The following is a 25,352-nucleotide window of genomic DNA, read 5'->3' as shown; positions in this document are numbered from 1 at the left end:
AATACATGGGCAGAGTTTTAGCCCGAGGCAAGTCCACCGCATAAGGGCGACTAATGAATTGGAAGCTTTGGTCCAAGGCATATCCTAACCGTCCTCGTGGCGACCGACCATGCTATCTCATGCCTCGTACCACCTCCTCGTCCACAGCCAGGTCTGCGGGGATGGGAGCATAAGATTAGAACCTCTCGTACAGGAACATTTGTAGAAATATGGTAGACGCGTACGAGCAATGGACGTAGCACCCCACAAATCGTCCCATGTCTTCCCACACCATGTCGAGTCGATGGTATAATGTTCCCAAAAAGAGAAGTGCGAGGGCCACAATCACACCACTCACCAGCTTCACCGCCAGATCCACAAGTTGTGGCTGCGGAGCATCCTCCAGAGTTCCCTGGAACAGGTATCTCGATAGCCAACATAGTAGGTAGGCTGCGAGACTAGAAGAATGATCAGCCCAGGGACCTGGAATTCCTTTTCTTCCCTCATCTGAGAGATTCTTTTTTGTCATGGAGAAATCCTTAAAATAATATCGCACCAACGCCCCAAGAGTGGCCTTGCGTGTACCCTTGCCTCGCTCAGCATGGCGAACACCCTATGCACCCCACAGCGACTTAAAGTCTTTAGTTTTCTCCAGTGCTGCCTCGAGATCATGAGCCAGAGTCTCTTCAGCTTGCATGAACTCCCAAGAGCCAGGATTTTCTACCCCTTGAAAAGGTAAGCCTACCAACTGGCTCACATCCTCAATCATGGGAGTGAACTCTCCCCACGCAGTAATGAAAGTATGCGAGCTTGAGCTCCATCGCGAGGTTAATTCCCATAAACCTGCAGTGTCGCGAGGAATGTGTATTTGGCGAAACAGCTTAATCGACGGTGTTAAACTCGCTACATCCAAGATTGCCTCGTACTCCGGATTTGCAAGGATCACGTCCGTCCATTTTTCCTAACTATGGGCTGGACTTATGTGATTATTGAAGTTCACATAGGACCACGGATATTGCCCTTGCTCAACCCCAAATCGCAGTATTGTATCCACAGGGATGCGAAGAGCCAAGTTCATTTCAACTTCCTCCTCCATCAATTCAACCACTTCCAGTGGTTCGCCGGCGACCACAGCCTTGCTCGCCCGGTGCCAAAACAGGTCACTTTTTTCCAAAAAATGGCGCCCGTCGCCATTTCGAATCTGCTGGCACCTTTAGCGGAGGACAATCCTTCTTGCATAACTCTTGTTTCTTGCTAACCATGATGGCAGTCCCTTCCACTAAGCAAACAATGCACCAAAGAACTCTAAACTTTCGCGAGATCTCTTCTCCGGCGACGATGGAGGTTCAGGTAATCTCTGTACTTTTTAAGTCCTTTTCACAAGTAACCCTTCACTTCGTCACTGTCTCCCTTTTAATAGCCCTCTTACCTTGGGAACCCCCAAAAATCAAATCGGCAACAGACGGCGTATTAATAACTGGAGGCGACCTTTCATGCTCGCGTCTCTTTCGCCCTCTCGAAACAATAAATGACTTAGAAGCCTAGTCTTGCACGTGCAATAATTCATTTTGAATCGTTACACGTGCAGGGGGGCAAAATGTGGGTGTCACTTATCAAACGCTGATGTGGCATGTTGACAAATCAAAACAACCCTAGCCAAACCCTCCGTGGCAAGTTGAAAAGTCAAAAGCCTCGAAAGATCAAATCTCGAGCACTTTAAGCCCTGGCATCGCTCCAGGCCCTCAAGCCTCGAAAGATCAAATCTCGAGCACTTTAAGCAAATCAAATCTCAAGCACTTTAAGCCCTGGCATTGCTCAGGCCCTCAAGCCTCAAAAGATCAAATCTCGAGCACTTTAAGCCCTGGCATCACTCCAGGCCCTCAAGCCTCAAAAGATCAAATCTCAAGCACTCTAAGCCCTAGCATCACTCCAGGCCCCCAAGCCTCGAAAGATCAAATCTCGAGCACTTTAAGCCCTAACATCGCTCCAGGCCCCCAAGCCTCGAAAGATCAAATCTCGAGCACTCTAAGCCCTGGCATCACTCCAGGCCCCCAAGTCTCGAAAGATCAAATCTCGAGCACTCTAAGTCCTGGCATCGCTCCAGGCCCCCATGTCTCGAAAGATCAAATCTCAAGCACTCTAAGCCCTGGTATCGCTCCAGGCCCTCAAGCATCGAAAGATCAAATCTTGAGCACGCTAAGCCCTGGCATCGCTCTAGGCCCTCAAGCCTCGAAAGATCAAATCTCGAGCACTCTAAGCCCTGGCATCACCCCAGACCCAGTAAGCCTCGAGAAGTTGATCTTCGAGCATTCCAAATCCTGGTGTTACACCAGACGATACTGTCCTGAAAGGTCGGAGCTCCTTAGCACGAGATGAGATAGGATCTTTGTGTTATAGGAGTCCATGTTTGGGAAACTTAGGAGGATCTTGGATTGGTGGATGAAAAGTCAAGAAGTGCCTTCGCTCTCGGCAAGGCCCAATTAACAAGATGATGGGATTATACACGTTGTCACAGCAAACCTTAAAATCACAATTAATGCTGTGTCAAGCTTGACCAACCGACGGCCAAGCAACATTTAATGCCCCTGATTAGGGGAGAAGTGACATGGCAACATGGGACAAGGCTCGAGGAAAGGATTAGACCCTTCAACTGCCTAAATCTTCAGGATTACTCACGTAATACGAATTGGGGGTGATGCATGCGAGGAACCATGCATAGAGGGGACCATTGGATAATGACCAATGGAGTCTTAATCTATAAATGGTACTGTCCTATGAAGAAAAGGGCAGCTCTCCCGAACAAAAGAAAAGCTGTCATATTGTATACTCGCCAAACTACCATCTTGATCGAGTTAGTTAGTCTTCTTCTCTTCCTCCTACACTGAACATCTCCTCTGTTTTCCTTCATATTTGTGTTCCTGATATCTCTTTTTATTACTATTTTATTACCTAGTAAAAAAAAATCCCTACAAAATTCAGAAACAATAAAAAACTAGGGTGTTCACAAATCAACAAATGAGTTCATTAAAAAATTAATTCCGAAACAGGAAATTGATTATATAAACTGAAGAACCAATATGAGAAAAGACATATTGGAGATCAAATCGAAGCTACAATGTCACCTCGCCGAATGGTACCGGATTGGTGATGTTGACCGATACATATATAGCCAATAGGGCTTCTAGACTACTGGTGTCTTAGTTTTAGATGTTACGTCCATTATTAATCTCTGCGGATTTCTAATCCGATTCAATACAATTCAGGTTTTTTTATTATTCTTTTTTCATGCCCAGATTCAAATTTTCTGACATAATTGACCCAAAAAAAAAAAAAAAAAACAAACAGAAATAGTAGTTACAGAAATTAAAAATATATATATTTGTTTTGCTGAAGTAAAATATAGATTACTGTGATTATCTCAAAATGCAATGCAAATTTTGTTATTTTATATTGTAAAAAATAATAATAATAAAATAAAATAAAAACTATGTAAAAAAGATCATAAAAAATTTCACCAAATAGGATTTAGTTTGCAAAACAAGAATTAAATACCTTGATTAGTTGATTTAGATCTGAGCAGTTACAGAGAGAGAGAGGGGGGGGTGTCAAGCTTGAGAGTTGAGAGACAGCAGCTGAAGCCTGCGCAGTGGAACTTTTGATTCTTGCAGGCTGATAGATAAACTGAAATATATCTAAACTACCCTTTGAGAGGGTTTTGAACTTCTGATTCATGTAGATATTGAAGTTTGCAAAGAGAGAGAGAGTTGAGAAGGAGAAGAATTGAGGCGACTGGGGAGGTTGAAATGATTTGCCCTTAAAAAAATTCATTCGTGTGCTTAAATATCAAACTTATAGAAATAGAATCTACGTTTTTCACAGTCAATAAGATCTTTGATGGAAATAGAATCTATGCTTGTGTAATTAATTTGATATGCAGTTAGAAATGGAATTGTTTTTGTCATCGATTTGATATGGAGCCAGTCAAAATTTGATATGCATTACGTTTAACCTGGCCGTGTTATCACCTCACTCGTGTGGGGTACCCTATTGATATATATTTATATATAAACTTACAGTACTTTTTAGGAATAATAATAAATAAATAACGTCCCATCAAATAAAAAATTTCCCTCCTTTTCTATCTATGCCCTTCCTAAGAGCTACAATCATATATATATATTATTATATTATAGACTTTGTATATATACAAAAATTTGATAATGTAAACTCTTCTCCCATTTGAATAACCAATACTAATAGAATATAATTAAATTATATATATTATATATACCCCTCATCATATTTGAAAAAGAGATTTAAAAAAAGATAAAACGTGTGAAATGAATGCAAAATATTTTGCATGTTCACTCTATCCAAAATTATTTAAGTTCAATTCAAATTTATTTAATTTGTGTTATATCTAAATTATATTAGCGAGTCGTGTCAAACTTTTATCACTATTAATTTTAAGGCCAAATTTTACAAAACCTCCAATACTATTAGTTTTTGCATTAAATACCTCCAACCTACTTTAAAAAACTCCTAACACTATGAAATTTGATCACATTACACCAACTTAAAAGAACGAAAATACCGATACACAAAACAATTAAAAATTATAAAAATTAATATTTTACCAATTACAAAAATACCCTTGGTGACATTTAAGTCACCCTAGCACAAAATGCCGTGGTTTTGTTTTGTTTTGTGTATATATATATTATATGTATATATATTATTAACCTCTCTGATTCTCAAACACCAACCTCTTCCGAGAAAACCCAGTACAAACAAGAAATCGAAAAGCCCATGGCATTCGCGTTGAATGGTTTGCTTAAGCTTCTCTTCATTTTCCTGTCACTGTGTATGAGAGAGCTTTATACTACCCATACACTGTCCACCTCGTTCCTCTCTTTCTTTTCTCACTCGCGATCTCTCTTCCATCTCTCTAGCTTTCATCGAACACTAAACTTAAATAAAATAAAATAAATCACTTGATCGCATATATATGTATATATATATACACTCAAGTTCATTTTTATTATACTCAAATCTAAACTCCTGCAAACCAAAGCTATCCAATTGCCAATGATTTTCTTCTACATTATACTCAAATCCCTTGCTAGAGGCATCACATCAGAGCCTTTTGGGATGCGGAATCAGTTGTTGAGTTATCGCAATCCACACAAAATTTCTCTAAATAAGTGAAAACACCACAAATTCATTAATGCTGCATCTTATCTCTTAATTTAATTGTAATATAGAATTGATGGGTTCTCAAATATATGTATTTTTGGGGACAAGCAGTAGTGAATCGGAGGTGTCTGGCGGCCTGATTTTTGGGTAGTGTTTGGTGGCCGGATTTTTAAGAGCTCGTGACAGATCAAAAAATCATTGTCCATCTCACCGCTGTTCTGTCACTGTGTATGAGAAAACTGATATATATGTTTACAACTACTCGCAAAACACTGTCCACCTGTTGCGCAACCGGCATATGCCAAGCCTCACCGCTGTTCCTCACTGCCTGCGCGCCGTCCTCTTCATCGCCGAACTAACCCACTTCTCGATCAACTCCAGGAAGGCGAAATCGATAGCCCTATCGATTCCGATGTAATCAAACAACTCTTCGCATTCAACGAGCTTAACGGCACCGATCGAATCAATATCAGCTTCAAAGTCACCGATTCGAATCAATTCTCTCTTGTTTTCACCAATTGCGTCCCCTTTCTCCGAGTCTCCATGAATGTCCACTCTGTTATGTACAATCTCGACCCCAAATCAGGCCATTGCGATTACTTGTCCGCCAGTAAACGGAGGGTCCTGCCCGTCCTCTACAATGCGGCCTGCGCTGTGGGGATGATACACCACCGTCTTAGGGCTTTGCACAATTGGATCTTCAAATCAAGGTTAAATCGAATAGAGAGCAAAGAGAGGTGAATGATATATATATACATATAACATATACACACAAAACCACTGGGTTTTGTGCCTTGGTGAAGGGTACTTTTGTAATTGGCAAAATAAGTATTTTTTATTTTTTAATTGATTTGGTATGGTATTTTTGCCCTTCTAACACAGGTGCAATGTGATCAAATTTTATAGTGTTGGGAGTTTTCTAAAATAGGTTGAGGATATTTGATACAAAAGTTAATAGTATTAGGAAATTCGTAAAATTTGCAAATAGTATAATTTTCACACAAGAGGTTAAAAAAATTATTATGATTCAATAGATAGACTATTTATGAGTCTAGTATGTTTTTGAAGATACATAAATTTTCTCTCTCTAAATTGACAGAATTTCATTATACTTCAAAAAAAATTTCTCCCTTATTCCTCTTTTCTCCTTTCTATTTATAGACCATTTGCATTATTCCAGAGTCTTCTTAACTAACTTTCGCTGCTAGGCCTATCCTCAAGGTTCAATGGTTATGGGCCTGAATCCTCTTTGATGGCCTTTTTTAATCAGTCCAATACACCCGGTCTGTTTTGTGGATGTCAAGATCGGGCCCTTGTCAATTATCAGGCCCATACTTTGTTACGTGAGTTGTATCTGGCCTAAGCCGTCTTTGGCATCCTCAATTGCCCCCATAATCACTCCCTCATTTATTAGGGTGTGATTATTTAAAGATTCAATGATGACCTGACGACTTATGATGATTTGACAACTCAAGACGATTGCGTGGGCACCGAGCGGTCGGCCTCGGAATTAATGTCCCTTTTGAAATTCGAATCCCTTCAGCTTCCTGACGTCTCGGCAAATGGGACCACTTTCCCTTTAAATACCCTTATTCCACGACCAAAGCTTTTCTTGTCGCGTCTCTCACATCTCGCTGTCAATCAATTCAATCCACTTTCCCAAGGCGAACGGCATCTTTCCCGGTCAGATCTCATCTTCTCCGGCGAATCTTGTGAAAGATTCTTCATCCTCAGTTTCCTTGTAATATTCTCTAAGATTAGTCTTGTTGCCCCTCTCCTCCTAAAATCTCTGCGTTCTTTGCCAAGGCTCATAATATCTTTCACCATACCCATTGATCTAGATGTTCTTCGCATGAAACTCCACCTTCCCAGCAATATTCATGTTAGGGAATGCCCCGCAAATGTGAATATCAGAACTGGTGAAGGCCTTATTCCCGGTGAAACCTTATTTTGCTTCCATCATTTAAACATTATTAGATTCCCTCTGCATCCTTTCTTTTGTTATGTATTCAATAGATTGAAGATTTCTCCTCTTCAAGTTAACCCCAACTTTTTTAAGGTTCTATCCGTTCTGTTCCTTCTGAATCGTGACAGAGGTTTGGATCTTGATTTAATCGATCTTCTCCTTTGTTACAAAGTTTGCAAGATTAGGTTGGACGAGGCTTACTACCATTTCTATCCGTTAGACAAACTTAAATCTAAAAAAAGGTGGAAAAGAGGCATCGTTGGGGTTCGGGGAGCTTGGTTTGCTCCAATAGCCAATGACTATCCTATCCCGAACGCCTTTAGCGAATGTTCAGTCTCTTCTTATAAGAAGTTCAAGACTCATAAGGCTGACTGCCCTTGTGAAATTTGCATTCCCCGTTTTTGTTCGTTTCTTTGCAATTCTCTGGGTATCAATTTGGATAATGAACTCAGTTACAGCATTTGCAGGGATAGGATCACATATCTGAAGGAACACGTGCTGAGCAACGTCCCCTCTTGTTCGGAGCTTCTCACTTCTGAAAACCTTAGTGACATTTCAGTCCTCGGTTCTACAATGAGTTAACTCCAGATCCCTTCCTTCAGTAGGAAGAAGGTTCCTCCCAAGGCTGTGACGACTCATGCAGCTTCTTCCTCTTCAGCCTCAACATCATCCTCTGCTACTACCTCCAGCACGACTCCAAATGCAATAAATACTAACCCAATCATCAATATTCCTTCTGTCAATCCGAGCACTGCTCCTCGGACTCGGGGCCCCTCTGCCCCCGTTGCACCTGCTCAAGACAAAGAGCGAGGGAAAAGGCCCCAACCTGACAGTGAGGGCAATCCTAATGACCATCCCCTGACGAGGAGGGTCCGGACTTCAGGGCCGAACGTGCCCATTCCCCCCCCCCCCCAGATCAGACCGGTCACTCCTTCTGGAACTGGCATGGCCACTGCTTCTGCCTCTAGTGAGGCTCCATGGACTCCTCGATTCGTCAGAACGGATGGATCGGTTGTTAAACTGAGCGACACCATGTTCAAAGATGGCCTAACCGCTATGGCTTACTACAAGAACATGTGGTCCCCCAAAGATGTTGAGGTTGCCAAAGCTCTTTCCCAGAAAGAAGTGTTCAGCCGTTTTCCTTTGGCCGCTATGGAGGTAATTTCCTACCCAGGTCTTAGTCACCTCAGAAGTATCTTCATTTTATAATTTCTTTGAACATACGTTCGGTTTAATTAGTATTCATGTATTGTTTTGCAGACTCTGTTTGGCATGATGGCCATGCAAAAACATGTTGAGGTTGCCAACGTTAAGGCACGAAAGTTTGCCAAAGACGTTGAGGTAGGTCACAAGGAGAACCAGATCATTAGCACCAAAAATGCTAAACTCGTGGTGCAACTGAACAAGGTTAAAAATGAGAGGGATGGTCTGAAGAAGGAAGCAGACTCCCTTCAGGATGAGAAGAACGCCCTTCAGCTTGAGAAGAATATCTGGCAGACCGGACGTGAGTCGCTCAAGACTGAAAAGGACAACTTTCAGCGCTTGCTTCATGACGAACAAGCAAAGCGAATGGCCTTTGAGAAGAGGGCTCTAGATGAGCACAATGCCTTGCTTGGCATTATTGGCAAGGTTAACAGTGGGGTGGCAGCTCTACATGGTCGCTTCTCCAGAATAGGTGCCCTAAGGTACGCTGGAGGATTCAGAGAGGGTTATAATGACCGTCTTCCTGTTGAGGGTCAAACCGGTTCCACTTCGGATGACATTGACAATGAACTCAACATCGATCCTCCAAGAATCTATACTGACCCAGTGTAATACCCCTAATTTCAAAAGGATAGTCCTGGTATTTAATTTATTGTTTTAATTGAAATTTTTAATTCTTTAATTGTTTGTTAATTGGTTTTTTTTTTGTTTTGCATTAATTATCTACTTATTTAATTATTTTTAATTGTTTATTTATTTATATTTTATTTTATTTTATGTAATTGTGTTAATTATTGATTTAATGGTATGAAATTATTTAATTAAAAGTAATTGTTTTCTAACTTCACGTTACAGTAGGGTTGGTTGCATATATGGTATACACATAAGTAGCCGTCATGCTTTTCACCTAGATTATGTTATAGGCCGAGTAATCCGATTAGGGTTTAACTAAGTCTAGGGTCAGTGTGTTCTATAAATACTTATCTAAGAGGTCTGCCTAGGGTTTTTAGAATTATATTACAACATAGTAAGATAGAGGAAACACAGAAAGAAAGAGCAAACAGAGAGGTTCATCGGAGAACTTGGGAAGAACCGTCGGTGTAAGGCAAGTTTTATATCTAACTCAATCTCTTAGGCTTTGTGTTCTTTGCATCACTAATTTAGTTCCAGGAAGTAATAACGTTAAATTAATATGGTTGCACAATTAGTTGTTTCAAAACAGTATGTTTCATGTCTGTGTTTTTTTTCATTCATCTGTAAACTGTTTTTGCTTGTTCTTGTTTTGGATGAGTTTTGGATTAACAAATAATGAATTTAAATAACTTTAGAGCACCTTGGGGCTTAGTTTTAATCAGTAGTGAAGTTAGTTTAGAGGAACAAAGTAGTCTAATACTGCCGGAGTGGAAGGAGACGACACACAGAGGAAGAACTGGGTCACCAAAACGCAGAGCAGGCTCCACCATGAGTGGAGCCGGCTCTAGGATTAAGTGGAGGCGGCTCCACCATTATTGGAAGCGGCTCTACTTTGTGTGGAGCCGGCTCCTCCAAGGAATTCTAGTTTTTTTTTTATTTATGTGATTTCATAAGAACTTAGGCTACTGTATTTGGAATTTTGAAGTTCCAGAATGTTTTAAGAATGGTTCTAGGGGTGTTTTGTAATGAATAAACCCTTGATAAATTCTAAGAAGGCATGGTAACTTATAACATATCATAAGAGGCTGAAACAGGGACACATTCTAAAACTCTTAGAGAAGTTTTCAGGTTTACTTTGATGGGGATGATCAAAATTGCTTAGTTTTGAATTAGCAATTTTTACTTGGAATTTTTATATTTATATCATATAACAGTGGCGAGATTAAGCATGTCCAATAATAATTTCTGTTGTGCTTAATAAGAAGTTAGTTGATGATTACAAATTGGTGTTTATATCAACTTACGGATATTGTGGTAGTTACAGTAAGCATTTAATTCTAATGTTATTATTAATGTTATTATGCTTATTGTGGGTTGCTGGATGATTATATTTATTCTCTGTACTTTAAAATTTGTTAGAGAATCATATACTGGAAGTATTTAACAAATATGCCATTTAAATGTTCTTGTTATGCTTAGACTAGATATGCTGGTATTTACTGTCGTTTATATTGACAACACTGGATGGATGGATTGTATGCACCGGTATGGGACAGTGTCATACTAGGGGGATTAGCTCAAAAATGCTAAGTCCTACCTACACTGGATTAAGGGATGGATTAACTACAAAAGTTAAGTCCTACTTGAATTTTGTGTCAGATCACTAAATGGTTGAGTGACACTTTTGGTTTGGAACAGATTTTAAATATATCTTTATGGTGCCACAATATGAGCCTGAGTCTCAGAGTCGTTGGTCAGGGAGCGTACATGCATTGGGATGCATAGCTGGCTACAATGGTTGGAGGTGTACCCTGTTTAGGTTAGGTACACATGCTCACTTTGTGTGCGTTTTAGCATGTTACCTCTACTCAGGTTGAGACCGGCCTGTAGGCCAGCGAGAGTCCTTTGGTGTGATTATATATATATATATATCTGCGGACTATTTAGTTACTGTTGGACTGGTTAGGATGTACATGCGTATCGAGCCGCTGTTTGGGTTGTAGTAGTATAGAACTTGCGCGTGGGCCTGACCCACTTCTATTTTTCAAGTACACGACAGTTCCAGACTTAGACGTGTTCGTGCTGAGCAGAGGTTTCTATTCACTCTACCGACGATGTAGGACTTCGCTTCGTAGCTTACTTTTGGATGTCTTATCAGTTATTTTTTTTATTACTGTTTGGATTAATATTAGGGGTTCACTAGAGATAGATTCCCGAGTTGTACCCTTAGAGGTTTTGGAGTTGGATTATTTAATCTTTATTATTTGAGGATTGTATTTTAGTTTTTTTAGTTTTTTTTTTTTTTTTTTCAGCTTAAACTTTATTTCTTAAATTCATTTTGTAATCTGTGTTCGTTATAACATATTAATTGTCTGATATCCCTCGGGTTTGGGCCTGGGCTTGATCAACCCGTGTCTCGGATCCGAGAGGTATCACACCCAAACTCTTCTTCTGCCAAGCATATCTTTAATGAATGCCAGGAGATTGCATCTTCTGGGATCATTCCTGCCCCTCCTTGTCCACCTTTGAACGCTCCTCCTCTGTCTGTCATGGTTCCATCTGTAACCGCTGCTGAGGATGGAACCTTGCAAAATCCTCTGTTTATCGTGGTTCCATCCGCAACCGCTGCCGAGGGGGGAACCCTACAGAATGAAACAGTGATCCAGTTAGATTCCCCCCCTCACAGTGATGCTGCAGCCACTGATGGGGAAAGGAAAGCCAGCAACCCCGAGGGGATTGCTGAAGCTGAGCGAGTTGATGAGGCTGAGCGGGTCAATGAAGAGATGATCATAGCTTGATTGCACTTGTATTTTCTTTATATCATCTTTTTTGTAACTCTCACAACTCCTTATATAAATGAAAATGATGATTTCTATTACTCATGATTTCAAACTTTGCATCGTTTGTCAATAACTGTTTGTATGAATGAATTGCCACTTTATTTTGCATCCTTTATCTATTACTAATTGGTAAGTGTTTGGTGTTCAGCTCGTAGTGCCAGCTGCCACTTTCCTTGCATAAGTGCCTGGCGCTCGGCTTGAACGCCACTTGTAACTTGGCTTTTTGCTTTTTGGCAAGTGTTTGGCGTTCGGCTCGTAATGCCAGCTGCCACTTTCCTTGCATAAGTGCCTGGCGCTCGGCTTGAACACCATTTGCCACTTGGCTTTTTACTTTTTGGCAAGTGTTTGGCGTTCGGCTCGTAATGCCAGTTGTTAATTTCCTTGCATAAGTGCTTAGTGCTCGGCTTAAATGCCACTTGCCACTTGGCTTTTTGCTTTTTGGCAAGTATTTGGCGTTCGGCTCGTAATGCCAGCTGCCAATTTTCTTGCATAAGTATCTGGCGCTCGGCTTGAACGCTACTTGCCATTTAGCTTTTTGCTTTTTGGCAAGTGTTTGGCGTTCAGCTCGTAATGCTAGCTGCCACTTTCCTTGCATAAGTGCCTGGCGCTCGGCTTGAACGCCACTTGCCACTTGGCTTTTTGCTTTTTGGCAAGTGTTTGGCATTCAGCTCGTAATGCCAGTTGCCATTTTCCTTGCATAAGTGCCTGGCGCTCGGCTTGAATGTCACTTGCCACTTGGCTTTTTGCTTTTTGGTAAGTGTTTGGCGTTCAGCTCGTAATGCCAGCTGCCATTTTTCTTGCATAAGTGCCTGGCGCTCGGCTTGAAAGCTGATAAGTGCCGAATATTGCATATTCAAGCGCCCTTAGTTGCATTAGTTAAGTCCATTATTTGATTATTTTATGTAGATTAACTTCATTTGCATGTTTTTATATATTTTCAGGCTCATTGGCCAAAAAGGGGTAAAAATGATGTTTTGTTGATTCTTTGAATACCAATGTGCTCAAGACTGAAGTTCTGGCAGCAGTGAAGTTTGACCTTGCTCACCATTTTTGACCTAACAAACTTGAGAATTGGACTTCCATTAAAACATGGCGTATTTAGAGCTTTGAATTAGCTTTCCACATCTTCAAACAGTTCGTCATTTGGAGTTCGGAGCAGAAAGTTATGGCTGTTTTACCAAAGTAGTGCAAAGCAGGTTAAGAGAAATGAGCAAGCTAATGGAACTTCGAGCGCTCAAAGGGCTTACTTCGAGCGCTCAAACTTTGGGCAGAATGCTCTCTGGGATCCATCACTTCAGCCCACTTGCTCCTTGATTCCCTCATTTCTGATTTCCATCTTTATGGGTTGGTTGAAGATGTCTTTTTGGTGGGAGTTGAGCCTTGTTTGGTAGGGTTTGGTAAGATAATGTCTATAACAAGGTAAAGGGGAACCACATATGAATATCATATCTCATCTTATAAGATTTCTAGAGAGAGAAGGAGGAGAAAAAGATTGAGTTCTTGAAGCTACAACAAAAGAGCTCGAAAATTGAGGGATCTTCCAAGCTTCTTCCTTCTTCTAAGGCTCCCATGGGTAACTAAACCTCCATCTAGGGAGGTGATGAGGCCCCTCCTTTGTAAGCATGTTCTAATTTAGGCTATATTTTGGGGATTACAATGTATATTCTATGGTCTTTTCATAACCAGGAGCACTTCATTTGTTGCAATGAATGTTGATATATGTATGGATGATTTCTGTAAGTTGATTATCTTGTTTTAGATGATGTCTTATATTAATCATATTGCTTAAGTTTTCATGGTGAGAATGGAAACAAGGTTATGAAATGGTTTAATGGCATGTTGATAAGTTCTTTGATAAATCATTGCTTAGGTGAAGCCTTTGATGGTTTATGCTTATTTCTTACCTTCATGTGCTTCATCATTTTATCTAGGGCTTGATAATCTTTCATTCAAGTAAATGTGGTTAAGCTACACATTCGTTAGGTAGTCTAAACATGTTCACCTTTGATGGATCATGCTTGCTTGAGATTTAATGTGCATCTTATTGATTATATGGCAACTATGTGTTGCTATATATTTCTTGACCATCATATATTGTTTTTTCCCCAATTTAGCTCTAATCTAGCATGTGCATAGGGATGGAGGTGGATTCACTTCCCTAGTCCTCTTTACTTATATTTCATCTCCTTTAAATTCTTGCAAGCTTTTATTTTATACATCTTAACTTCATAGCTTAAGTGACAACCAACAAATCCTCTATGAACACCCCTATCATTCTAAAAAGACTCTAGACACTTAGGTTGCCATAGATTAGCGCAGTCCCAATGGTTCGACTTACTCGACCAATAGCCCTATTTTACAATGATTCGTGCTATTGCGAAGGTTGATTTATTATAAATTGAATTCTCAACCGATCAATTTTTTGCGCCGTTGCCGGGGACTGCAAACGGTTTAGCAACCGAAGTTTTAGGGTTAATTTTAGTGTGATTGTTAATATCATGAATTGTGAATATTTCTTGTGAAGTTTGACCATCTTGTGTTGTAAGTGAGATTCTAAGGACTCGAAGCTTGCCGAGGGAAAGTTAGTTAATTTGTAAGTCTAGGGGACTCCAGGTAAGTTTCTTGACCTTCTAGTTTCGAAATTGTGAATATTGTGCATGTGTTAAATTTAGTGATAATTTAGTTTTGAAGCCCTTGTTGAGGCTATTATTTTGTTTAAATTTCGTGTACAAGCATCGGTCTTTGTCGTGGCTATTTAATTTCTGTCTTGATAATTGAGGAAAATAGGAACATCGTATGTGGAGTTGTGAATGATGAATAGTTGCATTGACAGCATTATGTATTGTTGATGTTTGGCCGTAGATCACTCTCCCTACCAACTCTTGATTCGCCAGTTAACATAAATTCACTTGAAAGAACTCTTAGACGAAACCTTAGGGAATCTTCTAGTGTAAGAGAACTTGAAACTGAATTTAACACAATGGCTGAAAATATAGGGGATGTCAGAAATGAGGGAATTAATAATGATAGGGCCGAAATTCCAAATATAGAGCTAATGACTCTCAAGGACCATTTCATCCCTACTACATATGCTTCACCTTCATGCATAATGATGCCAAACATCGATGCAGCTCAATATGAGATCAAATCAAGTACCATTCAAATGCTTCCATCTTTCCATGGCCTTGATAATGAAAATCCGTATAAGCATCTTAATGAATTCCTTGAAATCTGTTCGACCATCTGATTGAGAGGTTTTCCTGAGAATGCACTCCATCTGCATCTTTTCCCATTTTCTTTAAAAGATAAGGCAAAGTATTGGTTAAACTCACTCACTCTAAATTCCATCACTTCTTGGGCTCAATTACAGCAAGAATTCCTTAAGAAGTATTATCCGGTAAGTAAAACCAACCAAATGAGGCGTTCCATTCTTAGCTTCTCTCAAACGGATGGAGAACAACTCTACGAGACTTGGGAAAGGCTACAATATCTTCTTAGAAAATGTCCGCATCATTTGATTCCAAAATGGCAATTAGTGCAAGCTTTCTATGCTGGCTTGACCGAACCCCATAGATTCATGGTTGACTCTTCTTGTGGTGGGATGTTCATGTCCAAGAATGCGGATGAGGCTTGGACCCTACTAGAGAATTTAAGTGAAAATTCACTTCAACATAATTCTCGTAGGGCTCTGACCTCAACCAATGCAAAGAACACCAAACCTTGTCAGCCAAAATCAATAAGGGATTAATAATCTCAAGTGGATGCCATAGCTCATAAATTCTATCATTTGATGGCACCACATCTCTCTCCTTCATTATCTCAAAATTCGGCAAGTTCAGTATACTCATCATGTACTAGTCCATTCCATCTCATGGAAGATTGCCCCACACCGGAGCAATTTTTCAATCCAAATCAAGAGCAAGCTAATGCCATGTTCTCAAGATCCGGGAATGATCCTTATTCCAATACCTACAATCCGGGATGGCGTGATCACCCGAATTTCTCGTGGAGGTAACAAGCCCCACAGAATTTGCAATTCCAAAATACAGGGCATCAAAATCAGCCCCCTCCTCAATTTCAAAATAGGCAATTTCCAGCCTCTTCAAGCTACCGTCCTCCGTACAATCCAAATGTCTCCAATCAACCTCCGGTGTACCCAACTAATGAAATTGTGGCTGCAAACAAGCAAATGATGGAATCATTAAACAAGCAAATTATGGATTCCAACAAGCAACTCTTGACATCTTTGTAGCCTACTCTTCAAATGGTTCACTCTCATACTCAATCCATAGCTAAGCTCGAAAATCAAGTGGGTCAAATAGCTAACTCTGTGAACCAATTGCTTCAAAAGGACAAAGTTAAGCTTCCCGCTCAACCATTTGAAAATCCTAGAGGGATACATGCGATTAATGAAACCCCTCCATCGAGTGGGCCAAGCCATGAACATGTTCAAGCAATCACCACCCTTAGGAGTGGTAGAGTGGTTGACAACAAGGTTGGTGGAGACAACAATGAAAAAGAACCTCCTTTGAAAAATCCAAATTCAAGCTCTTCCAATCAAATTCCAAGCTCTTCTCGTCCAAATACCATTCACGGAAATCCCACACATGTTAACCCGAATGTGGAAATTACTTATGAGCCAAAAGCTCCGTTTCCTCAACGTCTTCAAGAGTCAACACATATTGGGAACAAGAATTGTAAAATTCAAGACATGTGGGAAGTTTTTAAGTAAGTAAAGATCAACTTGCCCCTCTTGGATGTTATCAAGCAAATCCCTCCTTATGCAAAATTTTTCAAGGACTTGTGCACTCAAAAGCGCACTTCTAAAAATCATTTGCCAAAGAAAGTGAGGTTAACTGAAAATGTTAGTGCTATCATTCAGCACAGCACTCCTCCAAAGTAAAAGGATTCGGGTGCCCCCACAATCTCTTGTGTTGTTGGTGACAACAAAATCGAGAGAGCCCTCCTTGACTTAGGAGCTAGTGTGAATTTAATTCCATACTCAGTTTACTTACAGCTTAGCTTGGGAGATCTAAAGCCGACTTCCGTGGTTTTGCAACTTGCCGATAGATCGGTTAAGCATCCACGAGACATTCTTAAGGATGTTATCATCCAAGTGGACAAATTCTACTTCCCGGTAGACTTTGTGGTCCTTGACACGGAACCGGTCCACGATCCAAAAAAGCACATTCCCGTAATCCTTGGTAGGCCATTCTTAGCTATGGCTAATGCTTCAATTAATTGCCAAACCGGGGTGATGGACATTACTTTTGGAAACATGCAAGTCAAACTCCACATCTTTCATGCAACTCAACATCCTTCCAATGAGGATGATTGTTTCCTTGTTGATGTCATTGATGAAGTGGTCGAAGAATCTCTCCCCTTCATTCTAAGCAAGGATCCCCTTGAAACTTGCATGTCTCATTTCGACTTCTCAAACTTTGACATTGATCAATCCATCCAAGAAGTTAATTCTCTGCTTGATGTTAACGCTATCATAGATATTCCCCCTTGGAAAATTCCAAAAGAGCCGCTTCCTCAGCTTTCCACTACTCCTCCGGTCCGTCTCTAAAATCTCCACCACAACTTGAGCTTAAGCCACTCCTGGCCCATCTCAAGTATGTATTCCTTGGTTCAAATCAAACTCTCCCGATCATCATTGCATCGAACCTTCTAAAGGACCAAGAAACCAACTTTTTAGCGGTGCTACAAGAGCATAAAGAAACTATTGGTTGGGCAGTGGCTGACTTGAAAGGAATTGACCCCTCCATTTGAATGCACCGCATTCATATGGAGGAGGACACAAAGCCTACTAGAGAGGTTCAGCGCCGGTTAAATCCTAACATGAAGGAAGTGGTAATGAATGAAGTGATAAAATTGCTAGATGCGGGAATCATCTACCCCATCTCTAATAGCAAGTGGGTAAGCCCCACACAAGTTGTTCCCAAGAAATCCGATCTCACCGTTGTTGAAAATTCAGCGGGTGAGCTCATGCCGCAACGAACCACCACCGGGTGGCGTGTGTGCATTGACTACCAAAAGCTCAATTCGTCAACTAGGAAAGATCATTTTCCACTCCCATTTATTGATCAAATCCTAGAAAGGCTAGCCGGCCAAAGCTACTATTGTTTTCTTGACAGTTATTCTGGCTATAACCAAGTGGCAATCGCCCCCCAAGATCAAGAGAAAACAACATTCACATGTCCCTTTGGAACCTTTGCATATCGTCGCATGCCTTTTGGGCTATGCAATGCTCCGGTAACGTTTCAAAGGTGCATGATGTCCATATTTTTCGATATGGTTGAAAAATTCTTAGAAGTTTTCATGGACGATTTTTCCGTCTTTGGCTCTCCTTTAATTCTTATCTCAAAAATCTATCTCTGGTGCTCCAAAGGTGCAAGGAGACAAATCTAATTCTAAGCTGGGAGAAAAGCCATTTCATGGTCCAAGAAGGCATTGTTCTAGGACATGTCATCTCTAAACGGGGAATCGAGGTAGACAATGCCAAAGTTGAGTTAATCTCTAATCTTCCTCCTCCGAATTCCGTCCGTCAAATCCGTTCTTTTATTGGCCATGCCGGAGTCTATCGTCGCTTCATCAAAAACTTTAGCAAAATCTCACGGCCCTTATGCAATCTCTTAGCCAAGGATGTTCCATTCAATTTTGATGAAGCTTGCATGGAAGCTTTCATTAAACTTCGCACTCTCCTCTCATCTGCCCCAATAATGAAACCGTCTAATTGGTCTCTTCCTTTTAAGATCATGTGTGATGCATCCGACTATGCAGTAGGCGCGATTTTGGGTCAACATATGGACAAGCTCCCATATATCATTTATTACGCTAGTCGAACTCTTTCTGATGCTCAATTAAATTACACCACGACTGAAAAAGAGCTGCTAGCTGTAGTTTATGCCTTGGATAAATTCCGCTCCTATCTTCTAGGTTCCAAGGTCATAGTTTTCTCGGATCATACCGCCCTTCGGCACTTATTAGCAAAGAAAGAGACAAAACCCCGCTTGATTCGATGGATACTCTTACTTCAAGAGTTTGACATTGAAATCCGGGACAAAAAGGGGCAGACAATGTTGTCGCCGATCATCTCTCTCGCTTACTCATTGAAAAATCTTCCGATTTTGCCGTTGTCCGTGATTCCTTTCCGGATGAGCAACTCTTCCACATTTCTCATGCAAATCTTCCATGGTTTGTGGATATTGTCAACTACCTTGCGGTAGGTAAAATTCCAACTCATTGGTCCAAACAAGAGAAGGACCGGTTCTTCTCCCAAGTCAAGCATTTCTTTTGGGAAGATCCGGAACTATTCAAGTATTGCCCGGACCAAATCATCCTGTGATGCATTCCCGAAACTGAGACCATAAGCATCCTCAATTTTTCTCATACTCTTGCTTGTGGAGGCCATTTCAGTGCCAAAAACACCGCTCACAAAGTTCTTCAAAGCGGATTCTATTGGCCCTCCTTGTTTCGAGATACATACAATTTCTGTAGATCATGTGAAAGATGCCAAAGGCTCGGATCCATGTCCCAAAGAGACATGATGCCCCTCACTTCCATCTTAATAATTGAAATTTTTGATGTGTGGGGAATCGACTTCATGGGACCATTTCCACCTTCTTATGGCTATGAGTACATCCTTATAGCAGTGGACTACGTTTCCAAATGGGTGGAAGCCACGGCCACCAGAACCAGTGATCATAAAGTCGTGATCGAGTTCATTTAATCTAATATCTTTAGTCATTTTGGTACGCCCCGAGCAATCATCAGCGATGGCGGATCACATTTCAGAAATCGTTATCTTAAATCCGACATTTCTAAGTATTCCGTTATTCATAAGGTTGCTACCCCTTACCATCCTCAAACGAGTGGTCAAGTAGAGGTTTCTAACCTGGAGATTAAGCACATTTTGGAAAAAATGGTTCGACCGGACCGCAAAGATTGGTCACTAAGGCTAAACGATGCACTTTGGGCTTACTGGACGGCTTATAAGACACCCATTGGCATGTCGCCATATCGACTTGTCTTTGGCAAAGCGTGTCATCTCCCAGTAGAATTAGAGCACCGTGCTTTTTAGGCCATAAAAAGGCTAAATTTTGATCTCAAACAGGCCGGCTCTAATCGTGCTTTGCAACTAAATGAACTTAAGGAAATCTGAAATGATGCATATGAAAGTGCAAAAATCTATAAGGCAAAGACTAAAACTTTTCATGACAAGCACATTGTCAGCAAGTCTTTCACCCTAGGACAAAAGGTTTGGCTTTTCAATTCCCGCTTGAAACTCTTTCCTGGTAAACTTCTGTCAAGATGGGATGGTCCATCCATCGTCACTACTATCTTCCCTTATGGAGTAATCGAACTCTAAGATCCTGTAAAAGGATCGCTCTTTAAGGTTAATGGCCAATGGCTTAAGCCTTGCATTGACGGCATAGCCCCAACCCAAAAAATTGAGAAAGTCCTCTTGACGGACCCAATTTACGAGGATTAATGCCTGCTCTAGCTTCGTCTAGCTATCAACTTTAAATTTAGCAACTCAAGGGAAGAAATTCTTTCTATTTCCATGCTTCCCTAATTTCCAATTGCCTGAGCCTTGAAATTTTCTAGGAAATGGTTAGGAAAAGCCAAAACTTTAACCTTATCTGGAACTATCTTAAATTGTATTTCCACAATTCAGACTAGTTTCTTAGACCTTCTCAACCCTTGTTTTCATTCCCGGATGTTTCCATCTCTTTCTAGCAATTTCATCGGATCTTTGGAATGCTACACATGTGTGTAACCTCTCATTTTTAATGCATTGTTGGATCATGGTTCCCCAAATTCCATCCATGTATTAGAGTAATGTTGTAAAGTTTGAAATTTTTCCCCAAATTCCATCCATGCATTGAAGGGATGTTGAAAAATTTGCAATTTCCGTCAGTTCACTCAGGCTTTTGCTCACTGGTCCAATTTCGAGCACTTGAAGTCCAAGCTTCGAGCGCTCGAAGCTTTCATTTTTCGTTCAACCAGCTACTGCCTCAAGTTCGACCGCTCGAAAACAACCTTCAAGCGCTTGAAATTCCATCCATGCCCACTGTCCAAACTTCGAGCGCTCGAAGTGTCACTTTCGAGTGCTCGAAACTTACTACCCAAACTTCGAGCGCTCGAACTCCCTCCCTCCTTTTTAATCTTGACTCTCTCTCTCCCGCGTCTTTCAGTTCTCTCAACCCACGACCTCACTCCTCCATTTCCTTCTTCCTCTCCTCCATTACTTCCCTCCCACCCCCACACTCCTTTCATCACCCCACGACCTCAACCCTTCCAACTTCCTCTCTTTTTCCATTACCTCCTTACCCATCCCACTACTCTCATTCATGCACCAACCACCCATATCCTCCTACCTTTTCCCCTCCCTTCCATAATTCCTCTACCCATTTCAATCATCTCATTCATGCACAGCCATCCCTATAAATACCCATCACCCCCACTATTCCTCCTCATTCCATCCGCACTTCTCTTCATTCTTCTTTCAAGGTATGTCTCTTCTCTCTTTCTCTTCATTCTTTTTGTTCCATTTGTGTTCCATTTAAGGTGTATAGGCATCAAATCCTTGAAGTTTGGTTATGATTGTTGCTATGCTCTAAGATAGAGAGCATTGTGTCTGAAAATTTTTGGGTTTCTTCATCAATTCCTCTCATTCTCACATTGTCTCTTTCTTGGTGCATGCCAGGTGCTCGCTGAAATTCCCAAACCACGTCCGCCTCTCCAAATGTTTCATGCCAGCCCTTCTCGTCGTCCTAAACCGTCTGAGGATGTCCCTGTCGTTCCTTATAAGCAGCCCCGCGCCCCTTGGCTCGACAAAAAGCTCAATTATGAGTTTCTCTTTCCGCTCACGAGTGTTTTTGACACTCTTCCCACCACTTCATGGGCTGCCGCGGAATTAGTCAACCGGCACCTTCAGCACATTTGCCAACCCGTTGCAAAGGTCACCTACCCCCGTGTGGTGCGACTCTTCTACCAGAATCTCAATTGCCCTGAAGAGCCGTCTGTCTCTCTCACCACCTCCATTGATGGCATCCTTTTTTCCTTCACTCTTGCTGACATGGTAGCAGTCTCCGGCTATTCTCTGGAGTGTCCCAATGATATTGTCAATCGTGAGAATCTTCCTTTATATAAAGAGCCGAATACTTTAACTGTGGAGCAGGTTGTCGCTGCCATTTGCAACGTGGATGACCCTCATCGACCCCGAAGCTTTACCCTCAAATCCACTCTTCCGAAGCAAGTTTGGTTCCTTGACTCCGTTCTCAAGCATAATGTTTATCCCTTGGCGCACAGCACTGAGCGTCGAGGCCTGATGTTGCAAGCCTTGTATGCCATGGACCAAGGCAAATGGTTCTCTGTCCCGGAGCTCATTTGGGACACATTTATGCGGTTCTGGGACAAGTGTATCAATGCACGGCAACAGCATCTTAAAAATCGGCCTTTGCCATTGCCATTCTTCGTTATCAAGCTCTTGAAAGCACAAAGGCTTCATTGTTCCTCCCCATAAACCGAGAGGCAAAAAGATTCAGACTTTTATTCTCCGTCGATAGACCAATGTTCTAAGCCATTCTCGGCACCCTCGGCTCGCTGCTCCTCTATTGCCCCGCTCTCCATCTCCTCCTTTTTTTGAGGATGATCCCATGGCGGAGGACGCTGAATGGGACGAGCCTCCTGTTGATCTTCCGCCGGACCAGGCCTTCATCCGGGCTAGCCTTGCCGGTATTCATGATCGGATGGATCATTTTGAGATTTCTTTAGCAGACTACACTCGGACTGTGAGTGAGGACTACTTCCGTGCCGAAGAAGACCGTCGTCTTACTGCAGACGACCGACGTGTTGCGGCGGAGGACCGTCGCGTGGCACAGGAGGAACGGCGTGAGCCTCAATCTCTCCTCAATGCCATCTTCGCCCGTTTTCCCCCGGCCCCGTAAATAGTTGCTAGTGTTGGACTTTATCTTTTTGTTTCACATGTGTATATTTCTCCTTTCTGTTTTTGTTTTACTTTTAAACTTTAGGACTGTGCTATGCACAGGTTTCTCTGGTTAGACATGATTGGCTTTCAATTCCTTTTGTAATCATGTCCACTTCATTTTGAATGCAAATTCTCTAGCTTTTCTGTTATCTTCTGTTCAGCATTTTTCCTTCCATGTTTTACTGCTTATTACTATTTTTGTAGTTGTTTCTGCCTTTCCTTCGTGTCCTATTTCAGGTGGCACATTTCAAGTTTGGGGGAAACATTTGCGCATTCACATAGATGGAAACCTTTGCCTTCGTCAGTCCACTTGGTATTATTGTTCCTTTTATCCCATATGCTCTTTATTTATACATCTTTGTCTTCACACATTGAGTATAATGTGTCATTCAAGTTTGGGGGTGCAATATTGCATTTTTGGTTCCACATTTTTGCTAAGCAATGATAGTATAATTTGAAACTTGTCGGAGATGAAGCATATGTTTAATACCTTGTATATAGAAGCAATTGTGAATTTTTGAAAACAAAGAAAAATGTGAATTTGAAATGATCATGTGGATGCAATTTAGTCTTTATAAATGTTTCAATTAAATTCTCGCTGGATCTTATACTCTTTTATGCTTCACAATGCACAGATGCACATTGGAAACTTAACCGTGAGGCATGTAACTTGATTAACCTTGATCTTGACCTAGTTAATCTGAATTGATGAACCTACTAGATGGATACCTTTGGCATGATAAAAAAAAAAAAAAAAAAAAAAAAAAAAAAAAAAAAAAAACAAACAAACAAACAAACAAACAAACAAAAAAAATGAAAAAGAAAATAATGACCAGTTTGAGTTTGTAGCCTTTCCAACTCGAGTTATTAAGCCCTAGGAGTGTCTCTACACTCAACACCCTAAAGCCATCTGGTTTGGGAGTTGTTGGCTTAACGCTTGCTACATGGGTTGGTTAGAAAGCTTAAAAGACTTAGACATTGCACGGTCATTCAAAATATATATATATATTGTAATAAACATGGTTCGTTGGAGTTCGTAGCCTTGCCAATTCGAGCTATTAAGCCCTAGGAGTGTCTCTACACTCAGCACCCTAAAGCCATCTAGTTTGGGAGTTGTTGGCCTAACGCTTGCTACATGGGTTGGTTAGAAAGCTTAAAGGATTTCAGCATTGCACAACCATTTTATGTATCATTTATGAGTTATAATAAATTGTCAGCAAGCAGTAAAAGTTGTCTTGTAAATAAATTCATGCCTTAGGGACTTCATTTAAAAGGGAATTCAATGATTTGAAGACTTGTGTCTTGAAATTGGAAAAAGAAAGTAAAAGCCGCATGTTGAGAATCCAATCCACTTTCACTGAAGTTAGAGTTGATTTCCATTCAAGAGATGACAATTGAGTTATTTATATAGACTAGGATGTTGATGCATGTGTATTGAAATGTGTTTAGCCAATTTTTGTATCAATGCTTCATATATGCATGGTAGTTTACTTAATGACCCCATCTCCAGTCCTGTGTTTGTTTCGAGTTATATTCGAGCTATGTATATATTTCATTTTGCCATGGTTGATATTTTTGTGGTAGCATTCCCATTGTTGTCATTTCATTGAGTTTTTCATTTTAGTTTTGCTAAGGGACTAGCAAAATGTAAGTTTGGGGGTGTGATAAGCGCAAGCGCCCTTAGTTGCATTAGTTAAGTCCATTATTTGATTATTTTATGTAGATTAACTTCATTTGCATGTTTTTATATATTATCAGGCTCATTGGCCAAAAAGGAGCAAAAATGATGTTTTGTTGATTCTTTGAATTCCAATGTGCTCAAGACTGAAGTTTTGGCAGCAGTGGAGTTTGACATTGCTCGCCATTTTTGACCTAACAAACTTGAGAACTGGACTTCTATTAAAACATGGCGTATTTAGAGCTTTGAATTAGCTTTCCAAATCTTCAAACAGTTCATCATTTAGAGTTTGGAACAGAAAGTTATGGCTGCTTTACCAAAGTAGTGCAAAGTAGGTCAAGAGAAAGGAGCAAGCTGATGGAACTTCGAGCGCTCGAAGGGCTTACTTCTAGCGCTCGAACTTTGGGCAGAATGTTCTACGGGATCCATCACTTCAGCCCACTTGCTCCTTGATTCCCTCATTTCTGATTTCCATCTTTACGGGTTGGTTGGAGATGTCTTTTTGGTGGGAGTTGAGCCTTGTTTGGTAGGGTTTGGTAGGATAATGTCTACAACAAGGTAAAGGGGAACCACATATGAATATCATATCTCATCTTGTAAGATTTCTAGAGAGAGAATGAGGAGAAAAAGATTGAGTTCTTGAAGCTACAACAAAGGAGCTCGAAAATGGATGGATCTTCCAAGCTTCTTCCTTCTTCTAAGGCTCCCATAGGTAACTAAACCTCCATCTAGGGAGGTGATGAGGCCCCTCCTTTGTAAGCATGTTCTAATTTAGGCTATATTTTGGGGATTACAATGTATATTCTATGTTCTTTTCATAACCAAGAGCACTTCATTTGTTGTAATGAATGTTGATAT

At 40.8% G+C, this 25,352-nt stretch overlaps 1 pseudogene; it reads left to right on the top strand.

Annotated features, from left to right (window-relative positions):
- Positions 1–17,655: 17,655 nt before the first annotated feature.
- Positions 17,656–22,890, top strand: LOC132316705 (uncharacterized; annotated as a pseudogene).
- The last annotated feature ends 2,462 nt before the right edge of the window (positions 22,891–25,352 follow it).

The sequence above is a fragment of the Cornus florida genome, unplaced genomic scaffold, assembly GCF_030987335.1.
Source record: "Cornus florida cultivar Cherokee Brave unplaced genomic scaffold, ASM3098733v1 CherokeeBrave_3.0.0_Hap2_Chr07, whole genome shotgun sequence".
NCBI lineage: Eukaryota > Viridiplantae > Streptophyta > Magnoliopsida > Cornales > Cornaceae > Cornus > Cornus florida.
This window is presented reverse-complemented; position numbering and strand designations above follow the sequence as displayed.